This window comes from Ornithorhynchus anatinus, chromosome 3 (assembly GCF_004115215.2).
Source record: "Ornithorhynchus anatinus isolate Pmale09 chromosome 3, mOrnAna1.pri.v4, whole genome shotgun sequence".
Classification (NCBI taxonomy): Eukaryota; Metazoa; Chordata; class Mammalia; order Monotremata; family Ornithorhynchidae; genus Ornithorhynchus; species Ornithorhynchus anatinus.
Window position 1 is genome coordinate 56,702,784 of NC_041730.1, and position 27,988 is coordinate 56,730,771.

At 40.7% G+C, this 27,988-nt stretch overlaps 1 long non-coding RNA gene across 1 annotated transcript; it reads right to left on the reverse strand.

Moving 5' to 3' along the window:
- LOC114810320 lies at window positions 1-27,547 on the reverse strand. The gene is made up of 2 exons (XR_003758029.2): window positions 27,473-27,547; window positions 1-195 (listed from the first exon to the last, which is right to left on the reverse strand). It is a non-coding gene; the product is annotated as an uncharacterized LOC114810320 (long non-coding RNA).
- Window positions 27,548-27,988: the final 441 nt, after the last annotated feature.

A 27,988-nucleotide genomic window follows, 5' to 3' on the forward strand; every position in this document is an offset into this window, starting at 1 on the left:
TTTCTGTTAGGTGACTTTAATGCATTCATGATCAGGTAATGGGCTCTACAACACACCAGGCTATTTTTTCATATGAGCTCTGTAATGGTGCTTCTGTAAACACACAAGGATAGAAGAGGAGAAAAACGCCACTCTGCCCTCTTTTTGCAGCTCAGCTCTCTCCCGAAACTCAGTTTTACGGCTCTGACCTGTCTCCTGAAAGCGAGAATAGAAAAGCAGCTGATCAGAGAGTGCTGGTGTTAGCCTAGCTTTTAGGTCACAAGCTACATTAATTTGCTTAAGCCTCTTTTAGGACTTCATCATTTTCACTAGCAGAAACTAGGCTAGGCCCTGGCACATATGTGCTCAGACATGCAGAAGCAAATGCCAAAATGGATTAGCTGGAATAGCTCTATTAATTTATGCCTCGACAGTAATGACCTTAAGGCACTGAAGAATTATATATTAATTTGTTTCTAGTGTATAACACTGCTAAGTTAACACATTTAGGAGAATACACTTTCCTCATCTCCAGCTGTGAAGGTAAATGAGGCAGATTGTAGGCAGAAGAGGGAATTCTAGAATTTTACCACTAGATGGCACGTTGTCCTCAAGGAATAACTAAAACGTAGGTGCCGCAAACCCTATTTCTGTGGTAATTATTTTAGAAACTGAAAAGCGTACTGTTTTTCTCCTGTGACTCTTGAGGATATAGATTCATATATACTTATATTTTATAAATATATATAAATACATATACAGAGTATATGAGTACAATGACCGCTTCAAAATCCTCACTGTTCTTCTCAGGCTTCCCTTATTGTTAGTCTCCATGACAAAGTGGAGGACACTGCACTCTAGTTTTATTGATGTTGGGAAGGTGAGAGTTCTCTGTCAAAAGTCATAATTTCTCACAAGAGGGAAACTTTTAAACAAATGCTGAGGTAAATGTTGTGTTTGTGGGCAGTATGAAGCACCCAACCTGCTGAAAAATATGTCATTCACCTAGCATTTCTCTGTACTTTACAAATAGATATCCTCTTTTGAAACAGTGAGTTAAAGTGAAGATCAGGGTCCATTTGAGTTCAGAATTTTGTTTCATACCATTTTCTCTCTCTCCTCCCTTTCCATCTTCTCTTCCCTCTCTCCGTCCCTTTCCCTTTTCTTCTCATTCATCCTTCCATTTCTTTCTTCTACTGTCTTTATCTCTCTCTCTTCCCTCCCTCCCCCACACCTTTATTTTCCCAAGATTTGTTAGTGGTATCCAGTCTATGACCAGTTCACTATCAAGCTCCCTGATTTGTCTGTTGCAGAAATTTTTCAGTTAACAAATTGTTACAATGTACTCCTGTCATTTCAGTTTCTGGTCAACACAGTTGTGCCTGCTGCTTTCCTTCCAGTCCAGAAAAGTCAGTGACATCACATATCTGTTCCTTCTTCTTCCAACTCTTTCCCATTTTGACTGTGTGGTCTCTCTGTCCATCCTCCCACACAAGTGTTGGTCAGGAGAGGAACTGGAATTTAGTGACACATCTCCAAGGGAAGAATGAAAATGGACATACCAGGAATTTTCTGAGCAATTGTTCTGGGTAGCATTTTCAGCAAAGGAAAGGTTTCAGGGAAAGCAGACAAGCACCTGAATATCTGAATACTGATCAGAGCTGCATTTACCCTAAGAAACTTTGGGGCTCTCAGATGGACAGCTACTTCACATCTCTCTGGGGAGTGAGAAGGGGTGGGGGTAGGGGGGTAGCTTCTCAATAAAACCATGATCTGCCACAAGATAGTTCTCCTAACTCGGGTCTGGCTGCAATTTTTGGTACCCCTCCCATGATTTCTTTTACTAAGTGTGTTCTATCCCCTCTGACACACACTTCCAATGTAGGGGTCCTATCTCTCAGAATGGCAAGGTGAGGAGGAGAAAGGTTAAGGGGAGGAAAAATAGCATTTTAACTTGGAGGGTGGCTGAGATTAGCCTACTCAGCCTATGTGAACATGCATAAAGCATATGCAAATACACTGTGGGGATCCTATTTCACATACGTGAATGCTGCCACCAGGACATTCCATGGTTTTAATGCCATTGTAGCTTGGCCTCCAGGCTACAATAAGTGCTAATTTACACTTCCAATAATTCACTCAGAATAAACCCCAGCCCTGACTGCAGTGTTTTGTTTTTTTTCTGGATCACGGCGGTACTACAGCCGATCCTGGGGATGGATTTTGAAATTTAAAGGTAAAAGAAAATAAGCCTTTCTCTGTGATCTCCTGTGACATTCATCCTGTTGTTCGATGAATAATTGAGTAGTTTATTTTAATCAGGAGTTTCTTACAGAGAAGCGTACTGTAAAGGGTTAATTGCTAGGCTGAAGCAACTCCAGGAATTCATCTTACCAGGGTGATAATCGGGTAACAGGTGAACATAAATAGTGGGGGGAAGGAGGAAATTAGAGCAAGGGATGCTAAAGTAAAGATGTCATGCTCCTTGGCACTGTATAAAGGCACTTAACTTATCTTTGTGGCAGAACCTCTTATTGAGTCCTGTATTTCCCCTAGCAGATTCCTCTCTAGAATATCAGGCTGCATCTCTTTGGCTCGACCCAGCTCATGGAAGAAAGAAACTGATTTTCTTCACACTCACATCTACCAGGCCAGAGAGTGCAATTCTTTGCATTCAGTCTCTCCAACTAAGGCGAGACACCGGTCAGTTGTTCCGAGCTGTACAAGCTGTGATGACCTCTACTCTCCATAGACTTCAACTAGATTTCTCTATTTGACTCAATCAAAGTGCACTGAGTCAGATCTCCTAAAGGAGCCACTTTAAAAGGGGTGCTCAGTGGGAACTAAGTAAAACTCATCCTCCTACTCTGGCCCCTGGAGTTCCAGAATACAATATTCTGAGCCCTATCATAGAATAAATACATGTGTGGATTGTTTAGAGAGGATCAAATGGAGGGTGGTGGAATGCTTAGAGCTTGGAAATAGGGTTTAGGAGGGAAGCCCAAAGGAGCAGGCTTGATGACTATGATGATGATGTTGATAGGAGGACCAGGATAGCTGAGTACTGAACATAAAAGATTCCCTCAGAAACCCCGTGTAGAGCAGGGCTTGATTTGATTATCTGCACCTGGCCCCAGTGTTTAGCATAATGTTTTGGCATAGAGGAAGTGCTTACAAAATACCATAATTAACTTTGGCCAAGAAGTCGAGGGGGCAGGGAGGCGGGCATTTCTGCAAATCTGTACTCCAAATGTAAGATTTTTTTTTTTCCTGATGTTTCTCTTTTTAAGCTAAGGACCCATTTCCCTAGAGGGAAATTTATTAGCCTCTTTTTGAACGTTGTCTTCCGAGTTATGGTCAGGAAGACCTGTAAGTTCAATTCAGTCATAGTACAATCTGGTGCTCACATGTCCTTCTCCACCTGGTTTATATTGACAGTCTTTCAGCATCTCTTAGGGAAATATCTTTTTAGGTTTTCAGCCTGACAGTCTTGATCTGGAAGCCCTTGCTACTAAGAGGCAGACCATTCTGTAGAAAGAGTAAACTCTTCATTTCCCAAAGGGTTGGAAGTATGGGAAAGCAGGCATAAATGAAAAAGCAGAGGAAATTTTACAAATTTATCTTAACAAATGGTTTAGTCTTCTTTTCCACCCAACTCTATATCAGAGACACTAACAAGGAGTCACATGGAAAATTTCTCACTCAAGTCCTTGTTTTTCCTTCCACTTTTTCTGATGAAGATGTTTATAGAGTAATGGAATAGTCAAAACATGGACCAGAGAAGGATACAATTTGGAGCAAGAAGGATCCTGGAAAATCCACAATCAGTGTAGCCTGCACTTGCATGATCAAGTAGCAAAAATTACTTATCCTCTGGGAGTGTCTTTTGTGGAGAAAAAGGTGACAAGTGGGAACTTCAGGGTAATCATCTGAAAACATTTAATAACAGTTCCCCAAAATGATGAGGAAACCATCTTCTCCACTGTCCCAACCATTCTGGAGTTGAACCCCATTTTTTAGCAGATCTCAGGCAAGGTAGCCCCTCCCAAATTGATTCCATTCCGTGTTGTTGGCTCAGGAAAGATGAATATTCAATGTTAAATGAATGAATGAATCAGCTATATGGAAACAAGGATACTTGTTGCCCCAAGAAGATCATTGAAAATTTTATCTCTATTCTTAAGTTGGCTTCAAACCCAGCCTCAAACATACCTCTTCAGGTTCAAAGAATCAGTTGGAGGAAAAGGATTCCCATTGTATGGAAAGTTTGACAGGTTTGGTGCCATCCAATTTGATATTTTGTTGATTTTTTATTTACATTTCACATTCTAAAACTCAACCAGTTCCAAAACTATCCTGATACATTAAAAGACTCCCATTTGATTATATCTTTCTACCCAAAAATGGCTGCTGACAAAAAAAAAATAGAGTAAACTCTCAAATTCAGAAATGAAGCCTCACTAGGTACATGAACAAAGGGTTTTTAATTGTTATGGCTATTTGGGAAATTATTTTTTTTAAAGGAGACATTTTGTTATTTTGGAAGTCTTGTTTATGACTTTAAGAATAACACTTTTTTTTTTAACTCCAGATATATTGAATAGCCCATCGAGTTCTATATTGCAGGAAATGTATCAAACCACGAATATTGATCAAGAAACATGGTTGTTGCAGATCAAAGAGAGCATTACTTGTAAAAATGTGCATTTGGGTCAATATTTATTCCTTTCCAAAATTACACAATTATGTTTTCTGCTCTTAAACTCAATTTGACCAATTTACTTTAATGCAATTTCCTGTGCTCATGTATAATTCACTTATATGGTTACGCTATTCTCTGCGGCATATCCATATGAAACATATCCAAATGAAACCTCTCCTTTTCAGAAACTCTGAGATAGAAATTAGTCGCACCAGCTAAAGAAACACTGAACTGGTGACACATGGAAATGAAGGTGACTGAGCAATTGTTGAACTTTATCCTTGCCAAAAAGCTTGAGATGGCTATTCTTTAGAAGAAGGGATACAAAAGAATTGCATGGTGTTCACATACATTTGTTCCCCCCTAATTCTCAGAAAAATAGAATTTAAGTGTGGTTAACCAAATAATGGTACTTAGCCAAAGTAACCATAAAAAAGACCAAAGGGATGGAAATAAGTCAAATAAGGAGAGATTGAAGGAAGTGAACTTTAGCAAGGGAAAAATGAAGGCTATGGGGACTTATCTCTTTTAACAAGTACAAAGTGATTTGTTCTTTTTAATGAGAAAGCTGACCTATTGTTCTTCATGTCAACTGAGGACACTACAAAGGGAAATGACAAACTGTGGTGAGAGTTGGGTTAGTCATAAGATATTAATAATAATAATAATGATATAGATAATATTTGTAGTATTTATAAGGTGCTTACTAAGGGACAAGCACTCTACTGACAGCTGGGTTAGAAACAAGATAATTAGGTCCCACAGGGTGTTCACAGTTTCAGTAGAAGGGCCAACAGGCATCGATTCATCCTATTTTGCAGATGATAAAACTGAGGCATAGAAAAGTTAGGTGACTTGCCCAAGGACACACAGCAGACAAGTAGCTGAGCTGGGATTAGAACCCAGGTCTTCTGATTCTCAGTCCCTTACTCTTTCTACTAGGCCACATTGCTTTTCAAGATGGATTCAGTGGGTGAAATGACCAGCAAGGGATGTTGTAGAATCTCCACCCCTTGCCATCCTTAGAAATCCATCAGTCTTGAATTGTTTTTGGCTTCCAGTTGCTGGAGGGAGTGGATTGGTCAAAGACATCTTCATGGGCTTCCTATTCTATAATTCTCTAGAAATTGTCTTTCATCTGATATCAATCAACCTTTAGTGATTTTATAAAAATGTCCCTTAAAGTCAGTGGTCTATGTAGGCAAAGAGAAGCAGCATGGTCTAGAGGAAGAAGCATGGGCCTGGGAGTCAGAAGGATCTGGGTTCTTAACTGTTTTTCTACTTGCTGGCTGTTTGACCTCGGGTAAGTCACTTCACTTCTCTGTGCCTCACTTACCTCATCTAAAGTGGGGACTGAAACTGTAAGCCTATATGTGACATGGACTGTGTCCAACCTGATTAACTTGTATCTACCCCAGCACTTAATAGAGTGTGTGGTGTATAGTATGTGCTTAACAAACACCATAAAAAAAGACATATACCTTTAGTACAGTGCCTGGTACATAGTAAGCACTTAACAAACACCATTTAAAAAAATGGCAAATGCCTTTTTAAGTTTCTGACATGTAGCAATATTGTCCTAATCCCTTTGTGTGTTTTTCCCTAAGGGATGGATGGCCAGGGCATAACAAGCCTTGCTGCCACAACCACCAAAGCCACCTGGAACCATGCTCATGTAAACTAACTTACACCTTCCTCAGCACTTCTGAATATATATGCTTTTTCTATTTATTTTAATAGAGCTGAAATCATTTTTATATTTGTCTCTCCCATAAACTCTCTGTATGCAGGTAACATGTCATTTCATTAGTTTGTATTTCCAAGTCCATAACAATGCACCACACTGAGCGTGACAGAAATGTTAAAACTAATGATGTTACTAGACTACAAATCAAAAGGTCATGGGTTCTAATTCCACCTCTGCCACTTGTCTGCTGTATGGCCTTGGGCAAATCATTTCACTTCCTCTGAGACTCAATTACCTCATCTGTAAAAGGGGGATTGAGACTGTGAGCCCCATCTGGGCTTGGGCGTCAGAGGTCATGGGTTATAATCCCGACTCTCGAGGTACAACCCTGAGAGGGGACTTTTGTCGGAAAATGGTAATTTTCTGACAAAATAAATGCACTAGAATTGAGTACTCATTCAATCATATTTATTGAGCATCGTTTGGCAAAAACGGTACAGTTGACCAACCCCATTTTTGCTTTTCTATGAGAAAATTATTTCCAAAATATCACAGATCACAGATTTCAGAAGTCACTTAGGTCATAGGTCCAAAAAAGTAGTATAGTGACAGAGATGGTAATGGGAGAGAATGTAAGATCAACATGAAGTAGGGGAAAAAGCTGCAAAGCACTATCTTAAGATCATGATCTCTACTTGGGAGTCCTGCTGTCACCTCAAATTCAATATGTCCAAAAGCAGTGTGAAAGCAGCATTGCCTAATGGAAAGAGCATGGCCCTGGGAGTCAGAGGGCCTGGATTCTAATCCTGGGTCTGCCACATGTCTGCCAGGTGACAGAGCCTCATCTGTAAAATGGAAATTAAGACTGTGAGCCCCGTTGGGATATGGACTCTGTACCCTTTTCCTCAGCTCCCCCTCCCTTCCACATCACCTTGACTCCCCCCTACCACCTGCTGCCCCACAGCACTTATGTATATATATATATATAATTCTATTTATTGATATTGATGCCTGTTTACTTGTTTTGATGTCTGTCTCTGCCCCTCTAGACTGTAAACCCGTTATGAGCAGGGATTGTCTCTCTTTATTCCTGAATTATACTTTCCAAGCACTTAATACAGTGCTCTGTACTCAGTAAGTGCTCAATAAATACAATTGAATGAATGAATGAACCTGATAAGCTTGTATCTATCCCAGTGCTTAGTTAACAGTGTATGGCACTTGAGTGTAAGCACCTAACAAATACCATTTTTTTAAAAAAAACCCTGAACTCATTATCCCTAAAAAATGATCTTCTCCTCCTGAATTTCCCATCACAGTAAACAACACCACCATCCTCCATCCTCCTTGTCCCACAAGCCCACAACCTTTTCATTATCCTTTATTCATTTCTGTCAGCCCAGATTTTGTTAGTCACTAAATCTTGTTTTATTACATCTTCACATCTCCAGAATTTGTTCCTTCCTCTCTATTGAAACTATACCCCACCCTTTCATGTCGACCACTGCATCATCTTCCTCATTATCCTTCCTGCTAGCAGCCTCTCCCTTCTCCAGTCAGAACTCCCTTCAGATGCCCAGATTATTTTTCTAAATATTTATTCTGTACATATCTTCTCACTGTTCACACTCCTCCAACTGTTGCTCATCCATCTCCACATCAAGCTGAAACTCCTCACCCTCACTCCCGAGACAATCTAAGGGCCCTCTCTCCCCTAATTATCCTATTCTTCTCTCATTACAACCCAGACCACAGACTTTCATTTGATAATGCCAATCTACTTGAAGTGCCTTTATCTTATCTCTCTTATTATCACTATGTCTCTCATGCTCTTGTTTTCCTTTCCTATCATAACTGGCAGGCCAGCACTCTCTACATCTTCAAAGCCATGCTACAATAATTCATCCTCCAAGAAGCCTTCCTTGCCTAACCTCTCATTCTCTCCATTCTATTTTCCCTCCCTACTGCATCACCTATGCATGCACTTAATCCAACCCCCAAAGTGTTTAGGTACTCACCCCATCACCAACTACTTGATACTTAGCTACACAAACTTGTACTTGGTTGTCTTCCTTACTTGTACCTTTTTAATGACTTTTCCTGCAAAACCATAAGCTCCTAGACAGTAGGGATTGTGTCTACTTGTTCTATTATACTCTCCCAAGTGCTTAGTACAGTGCTCTGCTCAGAGTAAGTGGCAATAAATTCCACTGATTGATAGAAATGAAGGGGAACCCAGAAAAAAGCAAGACAGCATAGGTACAAGGATAGTTAAGTGAAACTGAGTGGCAGGGATAAAGGAGAATTGAAAGGGGAAACTAAGGAAACATGAAAAAAGAAAGAGATGGGGCAGAGAGCAGAGGAATAGTACAATCCAGGAGGACAGAAGGGGCAGACAGAAATACAACAAAGCAAACCAGGAGAGGAAGCGACAGGAGAGCAGGCCAACACAAGGGTTTGAGGACCAGAGGGAGAGGAGGAGATTAGCAGAGGAAGACAAAAAGAGGGACAAGACATAAATCCAGATATGATGTCAACCAACTTATTTGGAGGTTACTGCTGACCTTTCAGACTCCTGTCTCTCCCCTCTCCAGTCTATACTTCATTCTGCTGCCTGGATCATTTTTCTACAAAAATGTTCAGGACATCACCCTGTGTGAAAACTCCAGTGGTTGCTCACCCATCTCCACATCAAACAAAAACTACTCACCAATGGCCTTAAAGCACTCCACCTAGATAGTCAACCAACTTATTTGGAGGTTTGGGAGTTTAGAAACTCAGAAGTAAAGATCATAAGAGTGCATTTTGATTTTGTGGAAAAAAATCTGTAAGTTCCTTGTGGACAGGGTATTGTCTACCTATTTGATTGTACATTATGTTCTCCCAAGTGCATAGCATGATGCACTACACACAGTAGTAATAATAATAATAATGATGGTATTTGTCAAGCCCTTACTATGTGCAAAAAACTGTTCTAAGCACTGAGGGGGATACAAGGTGATAAGGTTGTACCACGTGGGGATTACAGTCTTAATCCCCATTTTACAGATGAGGTAATTGAGGCCCAGAGAAGTTAAGTGACTTGCCCAAAGTCACACAGCTGACAAGTGGCAGAACTGGGATTAGAACCCATGACCTCTGACTTCCAAGCCCGTGCTCCTTCCACTGAGCCATGCTGCTTCTCAAGCACCACAGGTTGTGGATAGAGCATGGGCCTGGGAATCAGAAGGTCATGGGTTCCCAGGCCCATGCTCTGTCACTTGTCTGCTGTGTGGACTTGGACAAGTCACTTCACTTCTTTGTGCTTCAGTTCACTCATCTGTAAAATGGAGATTAAGACCCTGTGTGGGACAGGGATTGTGTTTGACCTGAGTTGCTTGTATCCACCCCAGCCTTTGGTACAGTGCTTGACACAAAGTAAGTGCTTTAATAAACACCAAAATTATTATTAACACTGATTGATTGAAATGAGCCCTAGAGTCATTAGAGCAAACAAGGAGAAGGGGCATTAGTATATACCAAATGATCTTCATAATGCAAACTCATTTGTTATTAAATGATGCCCTTTTGAAACAGTTCAATTGATTATTGCTTGAAACAAATCCCCATTTTTATATTAAGAAAATAAATGAAATATTTTATCAAAATGTTTTGGCTTCAATTTGTAGAAGAATTTGGTTCTAGAAACTGAAAAAAAAAAACTGAATAAAACAAATAAGGATAGTTGAATTGCAGAAGAATGTTTCTGAGACTATTGCTAAATGCCTGAAAAAAGCAATTCAGTTTTCCCAATATTAATTATTGGGCCATATCCTGCCATTGATTTGTGTGTGTAAAAATCAATGCTGGGATAAGGACCTTAATAATTGACCGAAGTAATTTTGTGGTATAGTAGTCATTGACATTCAAAGAGTCAGAAAACAGTGAAGGCAATAGGGATATACAAGGCTGGTTTCACTTTGGATTCCTTTGAAATCTTAATAACTACTCTCCACTCTTTTGAGGCTTGGAGAGAAAAATAAAGAGGAAGAAACCCAAGTATTTATCCATTGTTTGACGGACTTTTTGAGGTAGAGGAAACCATTGTTGTCCAAAAAATGTCTTGATCAGTATGGACATTCTGGATGCTTTCTTTCCTGAAAGATGATGTTACGTTTTGCCAGGCAGATCAATTATTATTGCCAGGCACATAATCTCAGTAGGTTTGGGTCCAGTTTGGACCTAGATATATGTATATACATATATGTATATATATATGAAAATTGGCATGATCTTAGTCCTCAGATCCTACTTAAAGTCAATGGAGCATATAGCCTTTTAGTAAGGTGAGTGTAAGCTAGTTTATTTCATATATCTAAATATGAACAGAAAATGGAAGCAATGAGTAGCTATCATTGAAGACAAATTGTAGATTGAGCAACAATTACACCAAATAACCAGTTCTGCTTTCTCTCTAATTTTCATGACATTATACTGGCAAAATGAAAATTTAACACAGTACCCCCCCACACACCCCCTGAGCCCTTATAAAAGTTCAGGAGAAGACATCAAGAAGGGAATGATAAAGTGCAAAGACAACTTCTCATAAGGAGAGAATAAAGAACTCAGCAAAGACGTGGAGAGGGCAGCACAAGGAAACAACTAGACTGATTAAAATTGAAAAATAAACATGATCCTGATTAGGAACTTAGTATTTAAATATAAGCATGGTGGCTCCTCGGTCAACAGGAACCAACTGCTATCCCTGTAGAACCCAACAAATGGATGACCCAACCTGGAAAAATTAAGCAGAGAAAAAGTGAATCCAGAGTGATTTGAAGGGAGTAGAAAGAAGACCACTCAGAATATTATCAGGCATGTGCATGAGTGAGTAAGAGAGTTTATAGGATCTCCTTCCCCAGAGGTCTTTAAATCTGGAATAAAAATAAGACCTATCTGTACAATACCGTCTCAGGACAAATGCTAGCCAGAGGCAGGAGAATGACTAGCTGACCTTTCAAGGTCTCTATTAGACTCATGCTTCTGGCAGGCTCATAAAGGCATTATTTAGCAGCATTGCAGGCATGATTGGACAACCTGCAAAACTTTCCCATTTCAGAGAAGTGACTCGTTACGGGATATTCCACTGCCTGAAATTGTGGTTTAGAAGGACTGTATTTGAGGGTCTCATTGAATGTGTGGCTCTATAGGTCTTCATCTTGAAATGCCACAGAGGTTTTAAGATCAGTTCCTTAACTGAAACAGGGTAATGGTGATGTTTCAGTGAGCTGCCCAGCAAAGTTAATTAGCTCCTATTTTGAAGGGCATTTGGGTTCAAGAACATGTAGCTGCCATAAACTCAACTGCAGTGGGGAACTGTGAGTGTGTTTATGTCATTGCCAACATTAACAGCACTTATGATTGCTTACTCTGTGCAGAACACTGGTCCTTGGTCCTTGGGAGAAAAAGAATAGAACTAAAAAATACTTCCCTTGTTGGTGAGGAGATTTTTACCTCAAATGATCCCCAAGAACTGAATTTTCACACACTCTTCAAAATAGTAGCCCTTACTTGAGAATGCTAAACTATTTTGTAAACACTTGACAAGAGAAACCATCCTCTCTCTGGACTAAACTTAATAAAATAAAAACTGAGACCTTGTCTAATTTTCCCAGTCACCCAGTATTAATTATCAATGGTTTGGATTGAGTGCTCGTTGTGTGCCACGAATATAAACTCTTGGGAAAATACAATAGAGTGGGTAGATAAGATCCCCGCTCACAAGGAGTTTACAATTCAGTTGAGGAGACAGACAATAAAACAAGTTACAAATACCTGAAGGAGCAGGGAATGAGGATATGTACATAAGTGTTCAGGATTGGGGGGGGTACCAGAGAATTTAGGGTATATGGATGCAAGTGCATAGGTGAAGCAAAATGGATGAAGAATATGGTGGGGAAATGATACATTAATCATGAAGATGATGGAATTTTTTAGAGCCTTGAAGTTGGAGAGTGTCAGATATGAATCTGGAGCAAGAGAGTGGTCATGAGTAAGGTATCAGTAGTGAGACTGACTAGTCTCTCTCATTTATCTCACATATTCAATCCATCACTAGATCCTGTCGACCCCACCTTCCCAGCATCACTAAAATCTGCCCTTTCCTCTCCATTCAAACTGCTATGTTAATACAATCACTCATCCTATCCCACCTGGATTACTGCTAACCTCACAGCCTCCTGTCTCTCCCCACTCCAATCTATACTTCACTCTGCTGATTGGATCACTTTTCTGCAAAAATGCTCAGGATGTCACCCTGTGTAAAAACTCCAGTGGTTGCCCACCAATCTTCACATCAAACAAAAACTCCTCACCAATGACCTTAAAGCACTCCACCACTTTGCTCCCTCCTGTCTCACCTTGCTACCCTCCTTCTACAACCCAGCCTGCCCACTTCACTCCGTTAATGCCAACCTTCTCGCTGTGCCCTGATCTCACTCATCTCACTGCTGACTCCAAACTTCCTCCTTCCTCAAATCCGACAAACAATTGCTCTCCCCCTCTTCAAATTCTCACTGAAGGCACATCTCCTCCAAGAAGCCTTCCCAGACTAAACCTCCCTTTCCTCTTCTTCCACTCTCCTCTGTGTCACCCTGACTTCCTCCCTTTGTTCTTCCCCTCTCCCAGTCCCACAGCACTTATGTACATATCTGTAATTTATTTGTATTGATGTCTGTCTCCTCCCTTATAGACTGTAAGCTTGTTGTAGGCAGAGAATGTGTCCGTCTTTTGTTGTATTATACTCTAAGCACTTAGTACAGTGCTCTATATACAGTAAACAATAAATATGATTGATTGAATGAATGAATTAGACAGATGAGATTGAGGCAGAGTAAATAAATTGCTGTAAGTGTGTCAATTTGATCTTTTTTAAGGTTTTTTTTTAAACACTATATGTCAGGCACTGTAGTAAGCACTGGAGTAGACACAAGATAATTGGGTTGGACACAGTATCTGTCCCACCCAGGACCCACAATACTAATCCCCATTTTACAGGTAAGGTAACTGAGGCACAAAGGAGTTAATTTATTTGCCCAAGGACACACTGCACACAAGTAGTGGACCCTGGATTAGAACACAGGTCCTCTGATTCCCAGGCCCGTTCTGTTTCTACTAGGCCATGCTGCATCTCAAAATAGGAGATTGCGATAGGAGAGAAGCAAGGATAGGTGGGAGGAAGAGAGCAGACTGAGGGTCTTAAGAAGGTTGATTGTGAAGAGTTACTGCTTAATGTGGAGATGGATGGGCCAGCCACTGGAAGGTTTTGGAGGAGTAGAGAGATGTGCCTAGAACAATGTTTGTAAAGAACTGAGCCTAGCATTAAAGTGAAGCATGGAGTGGAGAGGGTTGAGGCTAGAGGCAGGGAGGTCAATAATGAGGTACTAGTACTAGTAGAGGTGGGATATGGCAAGTGTTTGGACCAGTTTGGTGGAAGTTTAAATGGAAAGGAATAGGTGAATTTTGGAGATGTGGTAAAGGTAGAAATGACATGATTTGTTGAGTGAATAAACAGGTTGAGAGAGATGGGTTGAGGATAATGCCAGAATATTAATAGTTGTGAAAAGGAGGCATCAGCATAGATTTTTCTCTCACTAAACACTTGAAAAATCATTTCTTCTCATAGCCTCTCAGCACGGGCACTGCTTTGCACACATTCCCTCCCAGATAAAAGCTCCATTCACAATTTTACATAAATCCTATGTGCCCTAACCTACATGGAAAAATAGGCAAAATTCACCTCTCTCGTTTGTCCCGTATCTACTTTTTTCCATTTGTTATAAAATGCATCTTTCACATAGGTTTTCAGGTATAGAACAAGGTTTTAAAGCTCTTTTAATCTAAAGAAAATGATTCTAGGGAAGGGGAAAGATAGGGTCTCTAAAAGCAAAGCAGGTCTACTCAGGGAGATAAGCAAAAACACATCATGTGTATGATCAGGGAAGCTGGTTCAATAAAGCAAGCCTTAAAAAGTTCAACTGGTTAGAGCTCCAAGAGACAGGTTATGAAATGACTGATGTCAATCAAATATCTGATTGCAAGTAACAGAGGCAAATATTATCTTTTAAAGGAAAAACATGGTTGAAATGTCATATAGAAACCAATGCCAGTCACTGGAGTGTCAGTACAGTGAAACCTTTCTAAGGGCTGACACAGAGAGAGGTTGTGAGAACCCAAAAGTAGTACTTAAAATATTAGAATTCACCTTCATGCACCTAAAAACCAATATTTGATAAGAATATTGGAGGCACTACATATGTTTCAAACACAAAAGCAAGGTGGGAGATATAATAATAATAATAATTATGGTATTTGTTAAGCACTTACTATGTGCAGAGCACTGTTCTAAGCACTGGGGTAAATACAGGGTAATCAGATTGTCCCACAGGGGGCTCATATTTTTTAATCCCTCATTTTTACAGATGAGGTAACTGAGGCACAGAGAAGTTAAGTGACTTTCCCACACTCACACAGCTGACAAGTGGCAGAGTCAGAATTCGAACCCAGGACCTCTGACTCCCAAGCCCATGCTCTTTCCACTGAGCCATGCTGCATAACATAACACAACCATAAAGAGCCCCTCTCCCCAGAAAACACCAGGTTCTCTGAAACATCTCTTTACCATCCAGTCCATCACAAGCAATATTTATTAATTCTCTTCAGTGCAAGTGATGTTATGATGGTACTGCATCAAATTTGGATCAAAAAGATAATACACACCCTCTAAGATCTTACAGTTTAGTGTAGCAAGTAACAGTGCATTTACATTCCATTTAATCTCTTCAGATTATTAATTGTTTCTTTCATTTGCTGACCTCCCTGACTCCTGTCTCTTCCCACTCCAGTCCATATTTCACTTTGCTGCCCAGACCATTTTTCTTCAAATAAGTTTGATCTATATTTCTTCACTCATCAAAAGCCACTAATGGTTGTTTTTCAGCTTCTGCTTCCAACAGAAACTTCTTACCATTGGCTTTAAAGCACTCAATCACCTTTCCCCATTTTACCTTACCTCACTGCTCTTCCACTACAACCCAGCCTGCACACTTCACTGCAAATGCCAGCCTACTCACTGTACCTCCATTTTATCCATCTCACCATTCACTTCTCACCTATGTCCTGCCACTGGCCTGGAATGCGTTCCCATTTCATAAGACAGACAATTACTCTCCTCACCTTCAAAGCCTTGTTAAAGGCAAATCTCCCCAGGAGTTCTTCTGCAACTAAGCCGTAAATTCATCATCTCCCACTCCTTTCCACATCACTCTTGCACTTGGATTTGCTCCCTTTTTTCACACCTCCTTCAGCTCCACAGCATTTGGCTTAGGGGCAAGAGCCCGGGCTTGGGAGTCAGAGGACATGAGTTTTAATCCCAGTTCCACCATTGGTCTGCTGTGTGACCTTGAGCAATCCCTTGACTTCTCTGTGCCTCAGTTATTTGATATGGGGATTAAGACCGTGAGCCCTATGTGGTACAACCTGATTACCTTCCATCTACCCAGTGCTTAGAACAGTGCTTGGCACATAGTAAGTACTTAACAAATGCCATAATCATTATTATTATTGCTATTTGTAATTTATTTATTTATATCAATGTCTCTCTCCCCCCCTAGACTGTAAGATCATTGAGGCCAGGTAATATGTCTGCCAAGTCTGTTATACTCTCCGAGGAGCTTGGCACACACTAAATGCTCAATAAATATGATTGATTGTTTCAGAAAATTTATTGATGCATCAATAACAAAATTATTCCAGGGTGAGTCATCCATTTTAGATGTTTCTGGACTCTAGTTCTACTTTTCTCACTTCAATTCTCTGCCTCTTTTTTTTTTTTAATGGTATTTGTTAAAGTGCTTACTATGTGCCATGCCGAGTACTAAGTGCTGGGGTAGAAGCAAAATAATCAAGTTGGGCACAGTCCATGTCCCACATGGGGCTCACAGTTTTAATCCCAATTTTACAGATGAAGTAACTATGGCACAGAGAAATGAAGTGACTGACCCAAGGTCACACAGGCGACAAATGGCGGAGCCCAGGTCCTCTGACTCCTGGGCCCGTACTCTTTCCATGAGGCTGATAATGACTTTTGACTGACAATGCTTTGATCATGATGGGCAGGGAAAATTATTATTATTATTGTTAATTAATCATGTTCATTCAGCACTTATTGTGTGTGAAACACTGTAGTAAGTTCTTGAGAGAGTACAGAATCAAACATATTCCCTGCCCACAACAAGTTCACAGTCTAGAGGGGGAGACAGACATTACTATAAATAAATATATAAATTACAGGTATATACAGAACTAAACATATGTGCCATGGGGAAGGGAGAGAGGATGAATGAAAGAGCAAGTAAGAGCAGCACAGAAAGAATTGGGAAAATAGGAGAGGAGGGCTCAGTCAGGGAAGGCTTACTGGAGGAGATGTGCCTTCAATAAGGCTTTAAAGTGAGGGAGAGCAATTATCTGTCTGACATGAGGAGGGAGGGCATTCCAGGGCAGAGGTAGGATATGGGTGAGAGGTCAACAGCGAGATAAATGAGATTGAGGCACAGTGAGAAGGTCAGCACCAGAGGAGCAAAGTGCGCGGGCTTGGTTCATTCATTCATTCATTCAATAGTATTTATTGAGCGCTTATTATGTGCAGAGCACTGTACTAAGCGCTTGGAATGAACAAGTCGGCAACAGATAGAGACAGTCCCTGCCGTTTGATGGACTTACAGTCTAATCGGGGAAGACAGACAAGAACAATGGCAATAAATAGAGTCAAGGGGAAGAACATCTCGTAAAAACAATGGCAACTATATAGAATCAAGGCAATGTACAATTCATTAACAAAATAAATAGGGTAATGGAAATATATACAGTTGAGCGGACGAGTACAGTGCTGTGGGGATGGGAAGGGAGAGGTGGAAGAGCAGAGGGAAAGGGGGAAACGAGGGTTTAGCTGCGGAGAGGAGGGCAGTGAGGTGAGGTAGGAGGGGGCAAGCTGGTTAAATGATTTAAAGCCAATGGTGAGGAGTTTTTGCTTGATGCAGAGGTAGATGGGCAACCACTGGAGTTCCTTGAGAAACTCATGAACCTCCAAACATTTCATTTTGCCAAAGGTTTGAGAAGGGAAAAGATTGATGATATTGCCTGATTTTTGGATTGTCTATGGATTTAAATTGTGTGTGCTATACCTTTTGAGCATCTGGTCTATATTTGCAATATTTTCATGGTGCTAAAATAATCATATCTTCTTCTCTTTCTATTGGCACTTATTTAACATCAGGAAACTACTAATGAAAAAGTTTCTTTTGATGGTCAAATAACACTGTATTCATATTTCACTCAATCTTCTTATTAGATAGAAAAGAATTAGCTATGTTAGGGGATATAGAGACCTGGAGAGGTGACATCTTGCCATGATCACCTCTATCCTGGAGTGCAAACAAGATCATCCCCCATCTCCTTTAATTTAAGAAATTAAACTTTCCATTAAGCTACACTGACTTTAGCACCACAGACAAGGTGAAGGGGCTATCTGAAGAAGGTGAAAGCTATTTTTACCTAGTAAAGGGTTCATCAGCCAAAAATACAAATATTCATTTTAATTCAATGTAAAGCATATATAGACAAATAATAGTCACTCACCTATTGCGTATCTTTAATAAGCACTTCAAAATAATTTATAGACATCCAATAATCCATAAATCTCTGGCCAGCACAGAGTAATCCCAATTAGAATATTCTCCAGTGTATTTCAGAACTTGAAAATGCTCAGACCAAGCTAATCAAACTACACTATATTGGTGTAGAACACCCCTTAGAAGAGCTCAAGGCACTTCATAATCCTTTCCTTTGTTGAACCACTATAGGATTTTTAAAAAATGATGGTACATACTGGCATCACATAATTTCCCCATACTATTGTGATTACTATAACCTTGTGTTTCATTTTTTCCCCCTTTTACATATTCCACTTCTTGTTCAGTGAATTTCAACTACATCCTCTTCTTGGGGTAGGGCATAAGAGATGAACATCATGTTATTACAGCCTCTACTCCAAGAAGAACCCCATCTCTCACCAAGCTATTGGTCTGTCTTGCCAGCAGTAGCAGCCATTTTAGGCACAGGGCACAGGCATCCATTTCATCCTTCCAACCAATTTTAGGAGGTGAGGTAGGGGTAAATGGGACAGTAATCCTACAGAATCTCTCCTTGTCAGGGATTCTGGTCCCCCTTCTAAAATAGGGGAATCACTGCTGCCCTGCTCTCCCTCTCTCTAATGGATGCAAGGTCTCGGGGCAGTTCCCAGATTTCTAGTTTGGGCATCTGCCTAGTAATAACAGTATTTATCAGTAATAGTATTTACTAAGTGCTTCATATGTTCAGAGCACTGTACTAAGCACTGGTAAAGAATGTACAAGGGGGACTGAGACACCAACCCTGTCTCTTGAGGGGCTTACAGTCTATAAGGACTCACAATCTATGCCTACTACACCTCAGAGTGCAGGCCAGAGACTAATAGGAGCATCAGGTAGCCCACCAGAAAAGTTTGCAACACTCTGCTGTTCTATTTCCTTCCCACCAACAGAAAAACCAAACAATTAGAACAGGGACCAAAGCCAATACACAAACCGAGATGAATAATTCAGAAATCATTTCCCTTTCTCCTCTCCCTAGCTTAACCCAACCTGAGACCCATTTCATGTTCCCTGGCTCCTTTGTGAAATAACTGCTCTCTTTCTCAGTCCATTGCCCAATTTCTTTCCGTGTGGAATCTGACAACTGCTGCAATGTGCCAACCTTTTTGAAATACCTCATTATTTCCACTATCCCACAGCGAATGCAGTGCTCTGGCATTTGCCGAGCCCGAGGTATCTACAGATGGCATTCCTTTCTTGAAAATCCCAAGCTCTGCGTTCTTTGTGCAATGAATTATTTAATCTAAGGCATCCGCATGTTCCTCATTCCTTCCAGTAAAAGCTGGAAATCGTATCCCCATTTTACAGAGCCGATAAATGAGGTCCCAAATCTCCCAAGTTATTCCTTAATAAAGAAAGCCAGGTCCTGGGTTGCTGATAAAACAAAGCCGTGCCTGATTCCTTTGCTGAAAGCTGATACACAGGGTTTTGGGGAGGGAACCATAGAAACAGTTAAAGCCCTCACCACGGTCAGTTGAAGATGAGTTTAGCAGATGAGTCACATTGTTTCCTTTCTGACCTGTTGGTTTATGCATCACTTTATAACTTTCCATACTGCCTATCACAAAACAATATGAGCTTCTTTTCTAAAATGGCCCAAAGGATTAGAACATCTTAAGAGAACAAAATCCAGAAAGTTAGCCAGTAGGGAATCCATTTTTCAGTGCTATGCAACTGATGGTGTTTAAATATATGCTTTTGAATTTAGGTTGGAAAGATCTTGTCCAAAAGCACATGAAGTGGACTTATGTTTGGTTCACTTTTTACAGTGGATTATATCAGATAGTTCTCCCTCCTTTTAGTCTCCAGACAGTTGCCTGGCCTGTGATTTCCTCTTTGTTTTAGGACCAGACTGGGAAAGAATGCTATGCTGTGAACAAAGCTAGGTCTAACGCTTACAAGCTGGATTGGAGGCAGAAATAAACAAGGTGAAGCTTGAAAGAACAAATGCAAGCTAGTTCCCTCAAGAATAATTTTTTTTCAAAGTTTTCAAGGTGGGAACTCTGCCAAGTCAGCCCAGGGTCAACAAAGGGCTGGATGAACCGTACGTACATGTGATATCAGTCTAAGTTTTTGGGAAAAGAGCAAGCAGTCTATTCTGTAATATAACTCATATGGATACATGTATATTTGTATTGATGAGTAGCTTCCATCATTGTGTAGATATGGCTGACAAGACCTATGAGTGAAGCTTTCTAAGTGCTCTGAATGCCATAAGCAATTACTAAGTACTATTGTTACTACCAACGCACCATTCCACACACTGCTGTTGTTGAAATAATCCCTTGCTATGGCAACTCCTTGACACTTGCAGCCCTTCTCACTGTTTTCTAATAGGCCTCTGGGTTTCTCAGTCTTCCTAAAGCTCATTCGTGGAGAACAATGCCATTCCTAATTACTTCACAAAAAGGTTGGTTTGCTGGCATTGTTTCCCAACACTGTGCTGCTCTACAACATTGATTCAATGGACCTTTAAATTATATTCTCCCTAGGTCTTGTCTTTGTCTTATGTTGTCGAGTTATCTAGTGCATATGCTAAATTTTAATCCACCACTCAGTGATTTAGTCATTCACTGGTATTTATTGAATGCTTACTATGTGCAGAACACTGCACTAAGCTCTCAGGAGTGTTCAGTAATAATAATAACAATGATGGTATTTGTTAAGTGCTTAGTATGTGCCAAGCACTGTTCTAAGATCTGGGGTAGATACAAGGTAATTAGGTTGTCTCAAGTAGGACTTACAGTCTTAATCCCCATTTTACAGATAGGGTAATTGAGGCCCAGAGAAGTTAAGTGACTTGCCCAAAGTCACACAGCTGATAAGAGGTGGAGCCAGGACTAGAACCCATGACCTCTGACTCCCAAGCCCAGGCTCTTTCCAATAAGCCTCACTGATCCTCTCAGTACAACAGAGTTAGCAGATGTTTTTCTTGCCCACAGTTTGTTTACAGTCTAGAGGGTTAAGGTATCATCCATTCTTTGCACATGACTTGCTCAGTGAAGTTGAGTTTCAGTGGGCACTGTTTCTAAGCTGGTGAGCTGACTGCAGCCCAGGACTTCACTGACTGTCCATCTTGCCTTTTGATACTAAGCATCCCATGTAGGTGACCCTAAAAACACCTCTCAAAAAACTAAAAGTGCCTTGAGTGCTAGATCCAATTTTCTCCACCACTTTGAGATTGAGATACTTTTACAGCTTTATAGTTTTTCTGTTTGAAATGAAACTTGGTCCCTCATTTCCCTATCAATTTCCCCGAAACATGTTGAACTTCTAGATTTGTTTTCTACTTTGCCTATCAATCCCGGAATAAAAATGATGGTATTTGGCAAGTGGTTACTATGTGCTAAGCACTGTTCTAAACACCGGGGGTGATATGAGCTAATCAGGATGGACACAGACCATGTCTCACATGGGGCTCAGAGCATTAATCCCCATTTTAGAGTTGAGGTAACTGAAGCACAGCAAAGTTAAGTAACTTGATCAAGGTTACACAGACAAGAAGTGGCAAAGCAGGAGTTAGAACCCAGGTCTTTCTGACTCTTAGGCCCATGCTCTATCCACTAAGCTACTCTGTACCAAAGAGTGCTTGGCTTGGGTGGCAGAATTCATTGGAGGAATTAAGCTCTATATTGCTGATGGTATGTGAGCATAGTTGTGAATAGAAATTCCCAGGAGTAGCCTGACTGGGCTCTAAGCTCTGCCTCCTGTTGAATACAGTAGTTTGCACTCAGTAGGTGCTTAATCAATACTACTACTAAAAATAGTGCTATATAAATTTAGGCTTGTTACCACATATTGACAGTTCATAGCTTTGCCCTGTCTCTGTGGCACAGATCATAATCATTTCTGTGCTTTCCAAGCCACATTCAGCAGCATTTAGCAGTTCCTAAGTAACTGTCTAAATGACTTCCCACATTGCTGAGCCTTTTGAGCCAGGAGAGTTTCCAGGGGGAGTGGAAATGTATTCTGCTACCGGACTCCACCTTTCAAGCATAGCAACACTGAATAGGTTCAAAAGCACTGGCACTATTACCCAGCCTTAATCTATTTTAATGGTGGTGGGAGTCTTCCAAATAGAGGCCATTTCTCTGTACTTGCTTCAAAATTCAAAAGTTCTGGACTTGGATCTCTATTTTTTTTTTCCTCCCACATATAAGTGATTCTAAAATGTTTACATTTCCCCAGCATGCATCACTGGGGGATGGAGCTACGCACTTTGTAAAATATGATTGAAGAATCCCTGCTGTGCATGTGTAACCCAGCATCAGCGAAGACAAACTTGCACTGTGTTTGATTATAACCAGTTTCCACAGTTAGCTATTGTATGTCCTCCATGTTCCAAGTTTTAAGTAGAAGCCCCAAAGTTTTAATCAATAGAATATAGGGAAAAAGATACTCCTCCCATTACAGTATACAATGCTTGAGACTTCATTAAAGCCCTGCAGATTTTTGTTGCCATTCAGTGTTTATTGGAAGAGCTTTCCTTTTAATGGTTGTTGTGTGGTCATTTGAAGGTGGCCAGTGACAATCTACATTTCTCTCAGGGGGACTATATGAAGGAATGTGACAGGCCATTTTTTTTTTCCTTATCCTTTGGGCGCTACAGCATGGTGACTTGGGTTTAACTGACAACAGGAGGATTTAGGTTAAACCATAATTTCTAATTCTAGGTAAGAGTTAGAAGAAGATCACAGAGCCCAGAGCTCCAGAAACTGTGATTGTTTTCTAGGAATGGAGAGGACTCTGGGTAAATGGTAAGTATGAACTGATCTGTCACTTTCCAGGCTCCTAGACTAGCCCCTCTCTCTCCCTTCAGCTTTTCTCTTCTCCCAGATACCAAGAGGACTTTCTACTTGTGGGAGAAGACAGATACCAGAAAAGAGATTAGGGGATGAAAATATTTGAGAACCTTTAATTAGCTGTTAGGAAAATATCCTAAATAAGCAGTGGAATGGGACAATGAAGGCACTTATAGAATCTGTGAAAATTTCTGATTATTGAACAGTGGGCTGCCTGTGGATTCTTTAATTTACAAGATCTTGGAAAATCTAAAATGATAACACTATTTTAAGAAGCTGACTGCTGTTTACTTTTTTGAGACACAAAGGAGGTTGTGGAGATGGCATGGAGTGAAGAGAGATGGAGGATGGGATTCCATTTTATGAACTGAATCCCCATCTTCATTTTGGAAAGGATAGTGACCTAACTTTCTTCTGCTGTGTGGTTTTGGTTTTTTTTCCCCACACTACAGCTACCATTCTGTGTCTACATTCCCCTAGAACTGTATTTATATTTGCACTGTGAAGCGTGAATATGCTGTTGTCCTTTGGGGAAAGGGATTCATCAAATAATCCTTTTTGTTTAGTATTATTAAGTAGACCATGGCCCTTACTTTGCTTGTTTTTGCTTTGAGCCCTTGGGACATGAGGTGGCCTTGTTCACTTCAGTGGGTTTTAACATAGTGAACAAGATTTAAAGAAACATAAATTCACTTGAGAGAGAAGGTAACACGGCATAGCTGAATAATGGACTTTAATAGGCAAACCAAACAGTTAAATAAAAGATGCATGCTGCATGCTAAAACTTAAAGAATGCATATTCAATGCCATGTATTATTAAATACAACAGTGAACATATGGGTACCTACAATTAATGTATATAAATAGCTGATAAAATTGCTCAGTATTAGAAAGCTAGCGGCAAAAATGACCTCATATGTCAAGCCGACAAGGAGGCAGCTACCATTTTCTTTGTACACCTTACAGATGATAAATTAGTTTTATGGTCTGCATGGGGCCCTTATCACATTACAGCACCAAGTGCTTGATAAAGAAAAAAAAATACCTCCGCTCAAAAATCGAACTGAAATTTGGAGTCCCAGGGTAACTCATTTTTTAAATGTAAAGAATTTTAACCTACTTCCTTTGGGTAAGATTTATTGCAGCAGAGAGAAATGTGGATCTCTGTTATGTATTTTGATTAAAACTTGATTTTTGTTTTTATTGACAGTCAGTAGAATGTGAATCCGTCATAACTGGCTGGGTATTGATTGAGAGCAGTGTGGTCTACTGGTTAGAGTCGAGGGTGAGGAGGAGGTGGGATTCCAGATTTCTACTTCCAGCTCCCCTAACCGTTTGCTAGCTGACCTTGGGCAAGTCTCTAAAATTATTATCTGCCACCGAACCCTGCCTTTAATTCCCAGATAGGGCCACAAGGGAATCACCCAGGAACTAGTCTTATGAAAATATCTACTGGGAGTCACACTAACCTCAAAGGATAGGAGGTGAATTCACTGATGTTGGAAAACCCACTTAAATGAAAAGCACTGCAAGCAGGGCATAAAACCTAATCGAGAAGGGGAATGTCCAAATCTACTTGAAAGCTCTGCACAAAGCATACAGTCCTATCCCTTCTAGACTGTAAGCAGGAAATGTGTCTACCAACTCCATTATATTGTACTCTCCCAAGTGCTTAGTACAGTGCTCTGCACACAATAAATCCTCAATAAGTACCACTGATTGATTGCTCTGCATATAGTAAGTGCTCAAATAAATACAATTGATTGATGGATATCCCTCCACAGAGGAAATAAAGTCATGCGGTGAGTATTATTATTACTTCAAATGAGATGTGGCTCTCTCTTATCTCAGATTTGAGGTATGCAAACATTTTATACCTGTGACAGGATTGATTATTTTGCTGGGGCCCAGCACTGGGATCAGGATTTGAAAAAGTCAGGAGAGCACTGATGCCTCTCATTCGCTCTGGCACCTTTGTGATGGCTATGAGCACAGACACAATGGAGAGAGGTGAGCAGGAGCAGCTGTAAAGGCTTCCACATCCCCTGACTTAGTGGAATACCCCAGGGAGAGGGGCTGTGGGGAGATATCTGTGGCAACTGGTTTGGGGCAGGGCAAGGCAGTCAGGAATTCTGAGTTTTTTTCACAAAATAATTCTGTTGACCACTCCTGGCACATGAACGGAGTGTGGCATACTAGGACATCTGGTTTGACCCGCCAGTTCCTATTGGCCATTGTCCAGGCTGGTTCGCATAACACTTCTGCTATTCTACCAGATCCTGCGCCACCTTAACAGTCAATCAGCCAGGTTCAGAGACACAGGGCTGTACTTGAGCTGAAGAATTCAGGATTGGGAAAGCTTAATCAAGCTCTGAATTCAGAGCTTTGGGGATTTAGGAGCTGTTCTGTGCCTGTAGTTCTTGTAAGTGGATACCCTGGGGTTTAAGAATCTCCCAAGGACTTTGACAAGGACCCTTAAATATCAGAGTCAGAGGACAATTCTCAAGCAATACAAGGGTTGGGGTGGCCCCTTTCAGCTTTTTATTATTATTATTTTAATGATATTTGTTAAGCACCTACTCTGTACTAAGTCCTGGGGAATATACAAGATAATCAGGTTGGACAGTCCTTGTCCCACAAAGGGCTCACACATGATGAGGTAACCAAGACACAGAGAAGTGAAGTGATTTACCCAAGGTCACAGAGCAGACAAATGGTGGAGCTGGTTTTAGAACCCAGGTCATCTGGACTCCCAGGGCTAAACTCTTATCTACCAAGCTATGCTGCATCTTGGAACAGATGTCTGCCAGGGCTCGTCTAACAACCAAATTGCAGCCTCACTATCCAGGCCACCGTCCTCAGCCCTGGCATAACCACTCCAGAGTTCAGTGCTACTGTTTTCACTCCTTCTCTTCTCTCACCTTCACCTCTGTCCTCTGTCTGGCTCTGCCTCCCTTCGGAGAGCAGAGATGGAGTGGGTCTTTTTTGGAGTTGAGACTCTGGACAGATCATGATTCTTAGATGTCAATGCAAAACAGCCCTACGTCCTTCCTACAACAGCTGCAGTCCCAACCCCAAGAACATGTATCACTGTAGAAGGGGATGATGGTCGAGCATTGCTCTTTTCACCCACTCTCCCCTTCCGCGCACAGAAAACCGGGTAGTAATCACTGTCAGCAGCATGGTCTTCCAACACAAAGGACAGCTGCATATTCAGGACATGGATAGGGCAATCTCGAATGCTGAACTGTCTGGGCACATACTGGACAGGTGGCAAACCAGCAGGATGATGAGGTTAGACCCAATGCGAACCTTTGGAAGTCATTGTGGAAGTCAATGTGGCTACAGTGAATGGTGTTTGAAAAGAAACTCCAAGGCAGGCCAGAGGGGACAACTTGCCTCTAAAGAACCATCCTGCCAATGTGTGGCTTCTCTTAGCTGGCAACAGACTTCCCATCACTTAATGAAAACTAATCAGAATGGTAATGACAAAGATGAATGAAGCATTTTTCATGCTCTCTGAAACAACGGTCATTAAAAACAAAATAGGCCTCCTCTCCAAGGCCTGCCATCTTGACAGTCAGATGACATTGTTCCGAATAGAGGACATGCTGCTCAGAGTCTGAATGGGGAAGAAAAGCAGCAGGGTTTTCAAAAACAAAACCTCACTCTCTCTCTCTCTCTCCCTTTTTTCTCCTAACTACAACTTTCCTTATTAACAGCAGTCAACCTGATTTAGAATGGAAATGAGAGTGCACCATTAAGGTGTTGTCCATCACGTCAGCTGTTAGCGACACAGTATATGACATTAATCAGAGAGCATGTGGTTAGTCAGCCGAATGCTAAGTTTGGGATGTTTGTTTCAGCTGAACTCATTTCTTTGTCTCTCTTGGCATATTTATAAATATTTAGTTACTTGTAACACTTACTGAGGGGACAACATGTCATGACCTTGCTTAACTGAAAGGTCATTAGGCCCAGCTATTAAAAGCATTAACATTGCAGTTTTCAACACAGATTCAGATTAAGCACTCGCATACACACACATAAGCGCAAAGAAGGAGAAGAATTTATGCTTCTGAATATGGCTTGCAAGGAGGGAGTAAACCTACTGAATTTAGCAATCAAATTTGTTAAGGCTTCTCTAAAGCCTAAACTTCCAATTAACAAGCAAATCATCATCAGACAGTCAGTGAATGGCAAATTCATTCTATTCAACATCTTTTCAAAAGTAGATTTTGGGCACTTATCTCCATGAAAACCCAGCAGGAAAGTTTTCCAAGAGAGTGATCCTACATCTGCCTGCTTTTAATGACTGTAATGGCAAGCAATATTCTACAATTACTTTGGCGATCTCATTTCAAGCATGCAAATCATATTATTTAAGAGCCCAGCAAAAGCCATTTATTTCTTGGAATCTCTAGCTAACTTTTGTGGGGTGATGGAAATACTGTGCCGAGAATCAAAAGCCCTGGTGTCACAGAACCTTCCATGGTATAGCTGTAAAATTTATCCAACAAGGGCAGATGAGAAACCTGAAAATGAACAACAAAGAAAAGAAAAGAAAAATCCTTACTTCATTCCCAAGCAGGATAGGTGTTCTCTTGACTTCAGTGATGAATGAGGAGTTCATAACTGGTTCATTCAGTCATACATGCTCTAATAACAAAAAAAAAAAAAAAAAAAAAGACAAACCACTCTATAAAGTTAATAAAGTCATAACAGTGGGGACTCTAGGAAATGAGAAGTTCTCTTAATAATAATAATAGTAACAATAGTGATATCAATAGTTGTTAAGCACATACTATGTTCCAGGCACTGTATTAACCACTATGGTAGATACAAGATAATTGGGTTGGACACAGCCCCTGTCCCACATGAGGCTCAGTCTTAATCCACATTTTACAGATGAAGAAACTGAGGCACAGAGAAATGAAGTGACTCACCCAGGGTCACGCAGAAGATAAGCGGTAAATTAGGGATTAGAACCCAGGTCCTCTGGTTCCCAGGCCCATGCTGTTTTCACTAGGCCATGCTGCTTCTCTCAAAACCAAAATTGTTCTGAAAATACTTGCTAAATATCAGTAACTCT